General features: G+C 39.0%; 1 protein-coding gene across 11 annotated transcripts in view; it reads left to right on the forward strand.

The window, feature by feature from the left end:
- celf5a (cugbp, Elav-like family member 5a) overlaps positions 1-6,690 on the forward strand; it is a 242,550-nt gene extending 235,860 nt beyond the window's left edge. For all 11 annotated transcript variants that reach the window (XM_028028423.1, XM_028028416.1, XM_028028417.1 and 8 more), the window contains exon 12: positions 2,306-6,690. The gene's annotated coding sequence lies outside the window, so the exon portion shown is untranslated. The remainder of the gene's footprint in view (positions 1-2,305) is intronic.
- Positions 6,691-12,879: the final 6,189 nt, after the last annotated feature.

The following is a 12,879-nucleotide window of genomic DNA, read 5'->3' on the forward strand; positions in this document are numbered from 1 at the left end:
AGAAGCTTTACAGAATCTGAACTGATGAGTAAAAATAGAACCTACAGTCTGCACTAAGCACAGATATGTGTGCAGAATTTTTTTATCATTACAAATCCTTAACTTTCTAGTACAAGCATGTTTGATACAGGTATCAAACATGCTTGAGCAGTGATGTACCAAAGAAATGAGGTACATTTGACTGACAGATGGGCCAAGGAAATATCACTTCATCCTGTAAGATTAGAAAAAAAAGGAAAGAGGAAAGAGCAAATGTTAAAAGAGCTTTAACATTTGACAGATGTTAAAGCTCTCTGTCAATGCTTTAATAGATAGCTTTGAAAGCTATCTGTTAAAGCTTTTTGTTTTGAAACAACCCCCCTCTATGAATTCTATAATTGTGCATCGTAAATAAGAGAAAAGAAAATTATATATAGGTTCTTAAATATTTTACAAATAATCAAAACAGTGTGGTCTGCCTTTATGTTTAGACACCAGAGAAAATTATTTGTGGCTACTAAAACTGTTACCTATTCTTTATTGCAATAGATTCAGATTCAGCTTCAATTGTATCTCAAACAAAGCAGGAGCTCTACTCAATTGGCCGAGCAAAGTTGCGTAGACAGCAATATTCATGTTTAGCCATGAATTCTCCATTGAGCTTGACTTCAACTAGGCTGTTACAAAACAAAACTTTTTTTGTTTGTTTTTTTGTCGTCTAAATATCAAAATATTGCTGTTTTATTGTCTTGTGGAAAGTTGAAATTCTTCCCAGGCCCCAAGTCTTTACTAGGTTTTCTTTTCCCCAAAGCATGATACAGCCATCATCATGTTGTACCACCAGTTATATCAGCACAGATTTAATTGCGCTCTATTAAATAATTAAGCCTGGTTCACACAGCAAGATAATTAGGCTGATTTTTGACTCAGTTTTCCCCTTCTTAATATCTAAAGGACACTCCGATTATCGTGATGGCTACCATCTGCGATGTATTAGGGGTGATCTAGTCTGCTTGGAAGGGCATCAGTAGCGCTTCGACCTCAAATCGGGGATATTTAACCTGTTGGATTGGCTTGGCCTGATATCCCAGCGTGTGGGGTGTTCCCTGAGGACAAACGAGCATGCAGCCTGCTATCTGTGATGTGTAGCCAATCAGAGAGCAAAGTGATGGAAACACAGAGGAAAATCCGCAAGACAGCACACGAAACAACTGCCACTGCAGAAAGTCAAGTGGAAGTTGCAGACAACTTTTTTGTATATTTTCCCTGTTAAAAATTGCCCACAAACATGGTTTCTTTCTGGTGAGTCATGCAGCCAGGTTTTTTGTTTTTTTACGTGTTTGAATGCAGGAAATCTGTTTGTGTGTAGTGCGTTGTTTTTGTTGTGTGGCTGTACACCACACACACACACACTGCTAGAGCTTTGATTTTCTTTTTGTCATGTCTGGGGTCTCTCAGGTTTTGAAAATCAACCGACAATTTTAAGATCTTGCCATGTGAACCAGGCATTGGGTGACTTCTGAAGCCAATTGGTTGCTTTGAGTGCAACTGCATGCTGCAATCTTCAAATATATAGTGGTAATACACTTTGAAAGCTATCTGTTAATTTCATTCCACTTTGAAATTATGTCACCTCGCCCCCCAACATACACACACACACACACATGCACACGCCGCACAACCTTGTGTTTGAAGAAAACCCTGATAGCTTCTACAATTAGCAACATTTTGAAAGACATGGGCATTATGCAGACAAAGCACAAATATAAACTGTTGATGGATGCAAAGGGGACATATTTAGAGCAGATTATTCCTAATGATGTCACTTTTTTATATATTTTATGGCCCAAAATATGACAGAAGTGCATTTAATATTAAGATGCATTCATTTTCCAATTAAATGGAAACTATCTTGAACCATTTCATTTTGGTTCAAGATATTTAAAGTCAGGGGACATTTTTCGCAATGTGGGTTCTGTGATTTTGTCCTATCATTTTAAATCTCATGTGTATTGTCAGTAAATGTAAGGCTAAGCATAGAATGTGCAAAAATTCTATGTCCAGGGGTTGATTTTATTATGGGGCACATCGTGGGCATATTAATTGTGGGAAAAATCTGTCATCATTGTGATTGACAAAGACGGATTCAGTGTAATGGTCTCTTCAGACCATTACACTGATATAATGGAGCCATACTGAAATATCCAAAGTTTAAAGAAATGGATCTGTAGATTGACAGTTTAATGAGCAGTGAAATTTAAAATCGCTCCTTTCTTTTTTTCCCTTCTTTCTCTGTGTTTCTTCTTCTCGCTTCTTTTTTCCCCAGAGTTTAGAGGACACACGTGAAGATATCTGGGAGGAGGTCAGCTTTTTTTCTTTGAGAGCAAGCATATGTTTTAAAAAAATCAACACGTGAGGAGTTTTGGGAGACATATCAACACTTATCAACACAAGAGGATACAGGTTAGAGCAGTAACAGGAGGTGTGGCAAAAGGAAGGTGGAAAAACGGCGCTTCGATGGGGACTTAACAGCAACAGATGGCACAGAACAGCGAGAAGAAGGAAAAACTGGAAAAGAGACACGACGGGACTGAACAACAGAACTTTTTCTTGTTAAGACTTGAATTGTTAAGTAAGCAACAAACAAAAAAGCAGCAACAACAAATAGATTTCTATATACATATTATATACACACATATATATATATATATATATATACATATATATATATAAGGAACAAAGAGGCGCTTGTGGCTTTTACTGGACAAATGAGGGTTAAAACTTGAAGATAAAAAAAACAGTGGAGAAAAGAACCAATTCTACACGTCCACTGACAGACTTTCTTTCTCTTTCCCTCTTTCTCTTATTCTCTCACCATCTCTCAGCAAGCGCAGAACTATGACTCTTGGAGGTCACTGAGGTTTCCAATAGCAAAAGTAGAACTGCAATTCTTTCACCCCTAAGGGACCAAAGGACCAAACATTTTTATTGTTCTGAACAGCGATATATATATATAGTATTAATGATACTAATACTACAAACTACTACTAATAATATTACAAGTTAAACTTAAGAAGAAATACTAGCTTCAGGTTGAAAAAAAAAAGAACAAGGGTTTTTTTTTGGTTTCCTTTTACCTTTATAGCTACCAGGTTGGAGAAGAATAAAAGCAAAAATAGAAAATGTATAAAAAAAATAAATAAATGAAGCTGTACTATTTTAGCACTATAGAAGATATGGGTTAGGCATTGTGTCGGGCATGTTCAGATATGTTTATTTATTTATTTATTTATTTATTTTCCTGATACATCAGCATTCCCAGCATTTCATCTCAGAAGCGTGATCTTTGTGTTTTTGAGTCACGTTTTTATCAAAAGGGGGAGACAAAAGTGTTGAAGCAAAGAAAGGACAGAAAAAAAAACTCAAACAGGACCACAAATACCAACCTCAGTTCAATTTGAAATCCTCTATCTTCACTGCGAATCATTCCATGGCATTAGTAAACGCCTTGACAGGGCAGATGATCTGACCAGGGACCACTGTGGTGAAAGTGCCACCTGTTGGGTCGCTCTTGGGTCGAGCCCTCGCCCACTGCCAAGCCGCTCCAGCTGCTTCCAGCAGGTGAGAGCAGAAACGCCCGCCCCCTCCCATCACTTTTCCTCCTTCACGTCAAAGTGCCAGTGTTACTGTCTATTAACAGGGATCATCAGTGGATGAGGGAGCCCTGAAACTAAACCAGGACATAATTACGATAATGATAATATTGATCAGATGGAAGCGGCACTGCAGGGGCCAGAAATGCACAATCGATTGTCACATTGGCAGTTCGAAGAAGCTGAGTGACAGAGCTGATCCGAGTCTCACTGGAGTCTTTTTGTCTCCCTTCATAGAGTGCTTGCAAAAGTTTTCATACTTGTCTTAACATATTTTTATGTTATAGCATGAAAACATGCTAAAACAGGCTTAGGATTTCTAGCACAGGAAAAAAGAAAAAGACACAGTTGGGACGCCAAGTGAAAACTTAATACCCAAACTACCACACACTTCACCTTAGAAAGGGCCATTCTAACATTTTTATCTAAATAATTATTTTCTTGCTATAGCTGTATATTTGATGATGTCCCAGGTTTTCTTGTAAATTGGAGTCTGCATTTAAAGACACCTAAGCTGTTTTTGTTTTGTTTTTTTAGGTAACTGCGCATTATAATTGCACAGTTAGAGCTCATACACAGTGAAAGACAGCTTGGCATTAACAGCTACTGCAGGTGAAATTCAGACCAAAATGATCCATCAATTAGAGAGCAGGAGGCCTAGAAGTGCTGCTGCCTCTTCAGAAGGACAGTTTACCGTCACCGATGGTCACACACAGCCCCGGTGCGGTGATGACGTGCCACGGCATGTTCTGTAAGACACGATCTATCAACTAAACCAGAGTCATCCTGATCTGAGAAACGCATTCAGTTGATCTAAGATGAAATCTTTCTCTTCAAAGGCTTCTTTTAGACTGATTAACTCCTCCCCTCCTCTTCTTAGTGAGGCTTTCTCTCTCTTTTTTTTCTTCTTAAATGCCATTCCATGACTCAGTTTGCTCTTTGAAACCTTTTGCCCCCTCAGGACTCACTGAGATTTCATCGACGTTCCAAACTTTAGGCACATCAGCACTCCAGACACTGCACCGCAGCACTCGTCCTGCAGAGACTTCAGACAAAAAGAGATGACTTTGCCTCTGTGGTTTGGTTACAACAAAAATGTTTCCACTAGAGCGACTCTCCAGATCCTGACGACTGTACCCCTGCGTTTGATTACTTTTGGCTCAGCTGCTCTTTATCCTCATGTGATTCCTGCTTCACTGGATCAGAGTTGTTATTATTATTATAAGAAAGAGGGATCAGGAATCTTAGTAGGTCTCACTGCTGTTCATTGTACGTTGCTCTGCTGCCAGCAGTGTGTAGATGCTGTACGAAAGTGTTTTGTTACATATGCCTTTTCTCATCATGAATTGCCAAATTATGCAAGCATATCCATTGCAGTTCCTCATCAGATTTTAAATATGTGCCAGATTTCCTTAAAACGTAGTCTTATAAATATACTTATTTTAGAAAACTCTTTAGCAGATTGAAATATTTGATTTTGTGATATAGGATACCACTGTAGGAAAAGGGTCAGCTCCCTCTGAAATGATATACAATATAGATTTCCTGTGAAAAGGTTAGATTTCTTATATATTTGCCAGAAGACAGCTCCTTTCCCTCGGCGAGTAAATGTGAGTTTCCATGCTCGTTGTCAGGGCGAAGCAGCTTTAGGAAGCTGTGATATATGCCCTGCTTCCTCTAGGCCATCCAGAGCCTTATAAACCCCTGTCAAAATATGTCTTTCTCATGGGATTTCTCCTCAAGAGAAGTTTTTTTTTTTTTTAATTATTAAAATCAAATTAGATTTGGCCTTGAAAACAGCTTGAGAAAAGCAAATTAAAGATGACAGGTGGAGCTGAAATGGAATGTTTTTGAATTATGTTAAGTTCTTTGATGCACACTCTTAGAAGGAAAATGACATAAAAACATATTTGAAAAAGAATGATTAATCCACAATGTGAGAAACAAATATTGCCAGAGTTTGGCCCCTTGAGATAAGAACAGGTGCATCAGTCAGTGATCACAGTGCTTACTGTGAGTTTCAGGGAAGTTTAGGTCGTTAACATCTGGGAATGGCTTATAAGAAGGGAACTGGCAGTAGTGATTTCTATGGTTTTCTAATTAAGTTGCATGCGATTGAGCTAAAATTGATCTCTTACATACTTTTCACTCTTGCATCCATTGTTTTTAAAATCATTTCTTCTGTTAATATTTATCATGCTACCATGGTGCCCTTTTTTTAATCTTCTGAGCATGCTCAATGGGGGCCGGGAGGGATGAAGATTATGAATATGGTATTGCTCGTATTAACAATATGATTCTTTACCTATTGTTTGAATGCTGAGGATAGTAGCTTATTATAAATATGAAATCTTGTATAATATGAAAAATCAGCACAGGACCCTTTTTCTTTGGGTTACGTAGAGGTTAGGGGGTTCAGACGGGGAAGGAGAGGGGGGGGACTCGCTTTATAAAGACATTAACTTTCTGGTTTCTCAGCACAAAAGTGGACAAAGACAGAGAAGCAGCAGTATGATGAATCTCAGAACCAGTCTTTAAACCGGAAGGATACAACAAATGCTGTTTACAGGTAGAACTTGTTTTTCTTTTAGGTTTTTTTTTTCTTCTTTTTTTTTTTTTTTAAGCAGAGCGCCACCTGTTTTTGTGGCAGCATCAGTACAGCATGGATTAACTGACAGGGAAAGCAGTATCTTTTTATAATAAAAAAAATTTAAATAATAATGAATAAAAAAAATGTGTTCTGTATTAGCCTGAGAAACCAAACTTTTTTCCCCTGTTAAAATTTCTTAATACTTGCTGCTTAGATTACTTCATATTAATAATTGATGATTTAATAATTTTATAATTAATTACCTGGTCAAGTGTGTAACTTGATGTTTATTTATCAATTTATTTATTTATTTATTTGCTACTTATTTAATTTATTTATTAATTTGTCACTTTATTTATTTTATGGTTATGGTAAGATAAAGATATGTGTCAAAAAGAAATGGTTATTGGAACTTTTCTCTTGTTCTCTCCTTTTTTTCCAATTTTACAATAAAAAAATCAAACTGGGTGGTTTTGTTTCTTATAGTTCATTTGGACCGAGTGGAGTGCTGATCCACACTCAGAAGACAGGGGGAGGCCTTGCACAAGGAATTGCTCCCTCACTCCACCCAGCATCTCAAGGACCTTGAAAGTTCAGGGGACGCAGATGCTGCAGCCTCCTTGGGCTCATCACCTCAGAGCACGTCTCTCACACCCTGCTCGTGTTTAGTGCTGCAGCTGTGATATGTGTGCAACAGCCCCTTAAACAACTCCGCAGCCACATCATTTTTAATGTGTTATTTTTAAAAATGTTTTATGACGGAGATAGTTTAAAAAACAGGCATCTCAGAAGGAGTTAACTGTGGGGCTCCTCTTAAAAAGCCAGAGTGCTGAAATCGCAGCCATTTAATGTTCATTTAAAGCTCAGTCATGTAGTATCCGAGAAGATTTTACTCACTGTGTCAAGATGGAGACCGAATGCTTTTCTTTCTTTTTTTTACGTGAAAGAAGGTCAGCTGGAATATGTGTAAGAGGGACTGGATTTAAAACTTGCATCAGGCAAATATTATCGGGGAAGGGTTATGTGAGATTAACTTATCTTTTTCTTAATCTGTAAGATTAAGAAAGAGATAACGAATATCCATCCAAATATAAAAACCAGGGCATAAGTTGTTGTAAGGAGGACAGCGGGTATCTGTCAACCGCGCGCACCGCCTAGATGCCAGGAGCTAAATTTGATGCAACATCTGTTGACAGCTGAATTGCCCCTCCACATACATCTTGTAATCATCATCCTCCTACATGAGGAGTCGCTGTAACAAAAGCAGCAGCTGAGACACAAGATATATAATTTGTTTGAGGAGCGGCTTCAAATGGGGGGAAGAAAAAAAAAACTGTGAAAAAAGTAGAGCCACTGGCTCATGAAATAAATTGTCCCAATTACAATAAAGTGTGGCTCTTGGTCAGTGTGAGCGGCAGGCAGTTCATCTTTATTACAATCAGTTAATGAAAATCAATCCCCCTCCTGATAAACTCTTATCTCCACGGCCTTTGCGCACCCCCCGTGCCTGGGAGATAATAAATTAGGGTAATATTGCCTTTGATGAGGGAGTGAATTGCAAATTATTGTAACTTTCCAAGATTTATGATGCAGATGCTTAATTTCCGAGACGAGTTTTTTTTCAGGGCGTCAGGGTGCAAGGGGGCCATTTGTTAAAAGTTTGGTGACTTGTGCTCGTTAATAAAAATACACACTCAGACAGCCAGGTGTTCCCAGCTGTTTCCCGGCTGACGCAGCTCGCAAGAAAAAGAAAAAAATACTGTAAATCCACACTTCAGTTTTGCAGATGTACAGTGCCTTGGAAAAGTTTTAATACCCCTTGAATGTTTTAGCATTTTGTCAAGCACAAACTGCAATGGATCATTTTGATTTTATGAGACAGGAATGCACAAGGTACCACATCATTTTGAAGTGGAAGGAAAAGTTAAAATCTTTGAACTTTTTTTTTGCACCCTTTCTGTTGACTTCCAAGTTGGATTGAATCTGTATGTGCACAGAAAAGGGTTAGGGTTAGAGTCTTGTCTTGATTTTTAATTGTATTTTTTATTGGCTTCCACTGGCTTTATTCTAACACATGAATATGCTTTGATATAAAACCATTCCGTTTTAGCTTAGGCTGTATGTTTGGGGATGTTGTCCTTCTGGAAGGTGAACCTCTGCCCCATTTTTAGTCCTTTTCAAGCCTCGAAACGCTTTTCTTTCAGTCTTTTCCTTTATTTAGCTCCATTATCTTCCCACCAACTTCAACTATGTCTACTTCAAGATTCCTGGCAAACTAAATTACACTCCTCATTGCTTCTAAATTCTTCCAGAAACATCTTTGTTCTTCTAGATTTGTGGATTGCATGAACTAATTGTTTAATTACTCCTTAACTATGAATCCCTGCTGCTCCTCCAGAGTTACCATGGACCTCCTGCCTGTTCATCTGAATGATGCTCTCTGGTGAACCACTATTTTGTACAGATGTTCAAAAGCTTGAGATAGTGCTTCATTGCAAGGACCCAATCCTTGTTCAAGGACTGGGTCCTTGCTACAACTTTTATCTCTGACCTGAACAGTTTTTTTATTCTGATTTTAAATTACACATACATTAATCGTCTTCTTTTTTTTTTCTTTTTTTTATAATTAGGGGCCTTCTAAGAGCATTTGGATCCATTAAATTTTATTTCAGTGTACCAGAGTTGAGGGCTCACTGCAAAAAGCACTACATTTTTCAGACATATATTTGGAAATATTTTGAAAATTGTGTTGTTTTGCTCTCCTTTCCCAAATGTTGTGCTTGTTTAGCACATACACCCCCTATAAATTACAGTTGTCAAGCCACAAAATATGACGGTTCAACGGGTATAAATACTTTTTGCTAGGAGCAGTAACGGTAAACACACGGCCAAAAACAGAAACCCCATGCAATGCAATGTGTTTACTAAAGTAGCTGTCAATCAGGCAGCCCTCTCTCCCCCCCCCTCCACATCTCTATCACACAAACTAGGAGAGTGTGATTCGATATGTAGGTCAATATGCGTGCTGCACTGAGCCAGCGGGTGAGATATGTCTGGTTGCTCACTGTCACTCTGATTATTGAGGAGACACAGAAAGATTGAGTTGGTCAAGTATGAGAGAGGCTGCAGTATAAGAGATAGCTGTATGATTGCTGCCACTAGATTTTAGAAGCCACACACACCCCCACATGCACACGGGCTGAAACTTTCCAGAGAAATGAGAAACTTCTCACTCTTTGTTCCGCAGCGGTGACCCATGTAACCGTGTGCAATGTATGTGTGCGTCGTACGCCTTCCTTGCTCGATGCAACAATCAGGCCACTAGTGCATCATTAAGCAAAACACTTCGGCAGCCCGAGCAGGGCCGGGGTTACGAGTGCAGGGATGATGCAAGGTGGATCATTTCAGGAGCAAACACAAGGCTGCGAGAGCAGATGAATGAGTTGACAGCAATTTGGTAACCAACGTCTCATGCATCCTTCAGCGTCGATAATTTAAGCTGGTGTGCTAAAGGCACCTTGTGTGGATGTTTTTTTACTTTTTTATTATTTTTTTTTTTTTTACACACTTCCAAGTACTGAGCTACTTAGCTGTCGTCAACTATATTTTGTTTCATGACAAAGTTGATCTGGCTGAGAAGGCTTGGCGTCTTCATACCTTAAAAGGAGTGAAGAAGCTGCTGCTTCAATTTCATTATCTCACCTTGCAACTATGTCTACTCATCAAGGCCACCTCATTTTTGTCCGAGGAACAGCTTTAATTAAGACAGCCATCAATCTATGTATTATCAATCACGGAGAAGACTCACACACCGCTATCTATTTATCTTGCCAAGTGCTTTATTATTATCAAATTAATTTCCCAATTGAGAGTATCCATCACTCAAGCTCTCTCTCCCCCCTCCACACCCCTCTCAACTCATTAACCAGGTAATTGTCCTTGTTTACGGGGAAAAGTCAAGACAGGATGGCTCAAAGAGGGTGGACAAGCAATCTTCCAAAAACTATGTGCACACGCTGCGTCTGCCTTGCAGATACAAAGGCAAGAACTCCATTAAAGTTGCTTCAGAGTGGACGGCTTGACTTATGCTTCAGTTCCAATTTTCAAAAATGGATGAGGGGAAAAAAAAATAAATAAATCTGGGCTCCTCAGTTTGAAATGTTTCCAAGTTGTCAGACAGCTCCGCCGCCTTTCATCAGACTGAGGGAGCTCTCACACGGGTTTATTGTACAAAGCTCTGCTGCCTGACAGTCCTGTCAGATGGCTGCGTCTCAACAGATGATATGAGTCATGAACGGGGGACTTGCAGCTTTTTAAGTTTTGTTCTCCTCTTCTCCTCAGCCAATGGGGGGGAAAATAACTATTAGAATATGTTATCATCGAAGTTAGGATGCTTATGTGTGTGTGAGAGATTGATGCGGTTTGTGTCTTTTTGTTTAAAGTAAGCCTTCCAAAATATCAATGAATTTGGAAATTACGGCTCAGAATTAAAAATTTCAACCTGGCACTTTTGTATCATTGTGAAGAGACTCAACATTGGAGCTAAATATCCTCTGAACTACTAACACAAGACCTTTTTGATTATTCTGTTTAAAACACTACTATCATAGCAGTATTATGCTGTCTTAAAGGCAGAGTTATATTTTTTATTCCCGTGAATGAATTTAAAACTTCATAAAAACTGTTTATGTTTACACGGTGTGTACATAAGTGAATTTTATGTTTTAATTGTCCATATAGTCCATAGTCTATATTTTTGTTTTACAGTGTTAAAATCCTGACAATTGCAGCAGTTTATCCAGACAAATCTAGTTGTGTACAAGCTTCAACAATGTGGCCGCTAATTTAAAGTGACATTGAAGAAATGAAAAGAGGTCACCCTTCTTCTTCAGTGAAATTCACCCATAGCATGACACTACCACCGCCATGCTTGATAGCTGGTAAAGTGTTACTTTTCAAGTTGAGGTTTTATCTTCCTTTTCTCTGGAATGTGTCACTGACATTCCTGCACTTTCTAGTTCCTGGTAGGCTTGTGCTTCACGTGTTCCTGGTTTGTTATTTATCATCCGAACCAATCTCTGTTCATCTTGAGGAGACGAAGTGGATCGCGTGTTTTGAATCTTGGTCCCAAATGTGTCCCGACATGCCACACATTGAAACTGGTCTTGTATAGGATAAACTGCTATTTTAGAAATCTGCTGACCTCAAACCTAAAATTTACAGAATTTAAATTTAAATGCTCTTTCATAATTCTACCTGAAGGACTGGTTGAATATCTAGCCAGAATTATATAAATTATTCCTACTTGGGAAAGAATAGTGCAAATCCATGTCTTATAGCCTCTAATTAGTCTAACATTCATGCCGATGCTGAGGAGATGTAAACGTCTCTGCGTCACTGAAGACGAGTGAAACACTGATCTAAAGCAGAGGAGCATAAAGATGCAAGAAATGAAGAGAGTATTAGCATTGAGGCTATCTGTATCTGAGTGAATCTACTCCCTTTCCACCACTGGACAGCGTCAGTATAAGAATGTGACAGTTTCCACTTCTTTTCTGTAATGACCTCACTCCTTCTCAATCTTCTTCCAGCTTCCTCCTCATATTAAGACTCAGGTGATGAAGTCACCCAAGAGAGACCTTATTTAGGCCATCTGGAATGTGCTTCACGTGTGAAAGAGTAAAAAATGACACCTTTCAGCGGCCATCTCCCACATCCGGAGTACCTCTCCGTCATGTTGCCTTTATTTAAATAGGACACGGAGGGATAAAGAATGACGGCATGTGTGATGAAACGTGTTGTCAATCAAGAGCATTACCAGAATCAGGTTACCTTTAACTCAATCCGATGTGAATTACATTCACGTCTGCGGGTTATGGGGCATTAATTCTTAATATCTTCATAAGGAGTCTGCCCGAGCTTCCTTAATTGCATTTTTAATGGAAATTAAAACTGATCACAGCCCCTCTTTCTAATCATAGCACTCAGCTTTTAAATATAGTGCAAATATGAAGCCGTTGCTGTCAACTCCAATGCTGGCTTTAACAGTGGACCGAATCCTTTATGGAGCCATGCAGTGCTCCGGCAGACAAAAGCAAAAGCCAGCAGCCAACTCAGCATTCAAAAGTAACATTTACACAGGGGACCGAGAACATACTTTGGAACCCTACAGCTACAGAGCCAGCTTGTCAAAGCTTGTGCTCGCACTGCAAGCTGGCAGACCTTGTAAACTAAGGACACCACCAGGTCACAGGTGGCATTGCAAGAACACAGTTGTGTGAAAAAGGGTTCAGTTTAATCCAAAATTAAATGTGTTTTAATCGGTTCTGCAGGGGAAAAAAGTGCATACAAGTAAACCATGAGAGCAAGGGAGACCTGAGTCTTTCTTTGAAGGTTAGCATATTGGCAGAAAGTTGAGAGGAAGAAAAAAAAAATGTGGTTGCAAAAATTGCACATGGACTGCCCCTAGTGGGCAGATATCAGAACATTCCCCCTCCTCAATGTGGGGATTTTCTTCAGGTACTCTGGTGTCCTCCCACAGACCAAAAATATGCATTTTTGATTAACTGGCCACTGCAAATTGCCCTTAGGAATTAGTGTAAGTGTGAATAATTAGTTGCCTCATCCCATGATGTCTGTTGATCTCAAACCTACAAA

Source organism: Xiphophorus couchianus, chromosome 9 (assembly GCF_001444195.1).
Source record: "Xiphophorus couchianus chromosome 9, X_couchianus-1.0, whole genome shotgun sequence".
Taxonomy (NCBI): domain Eukaryota; kingdom Metazoa; phylum Chordata; class Actinopteri; order Cyprinodontiformes; family Poeciliidae; genus Xiphophorus; species Xiphophorus couchianus.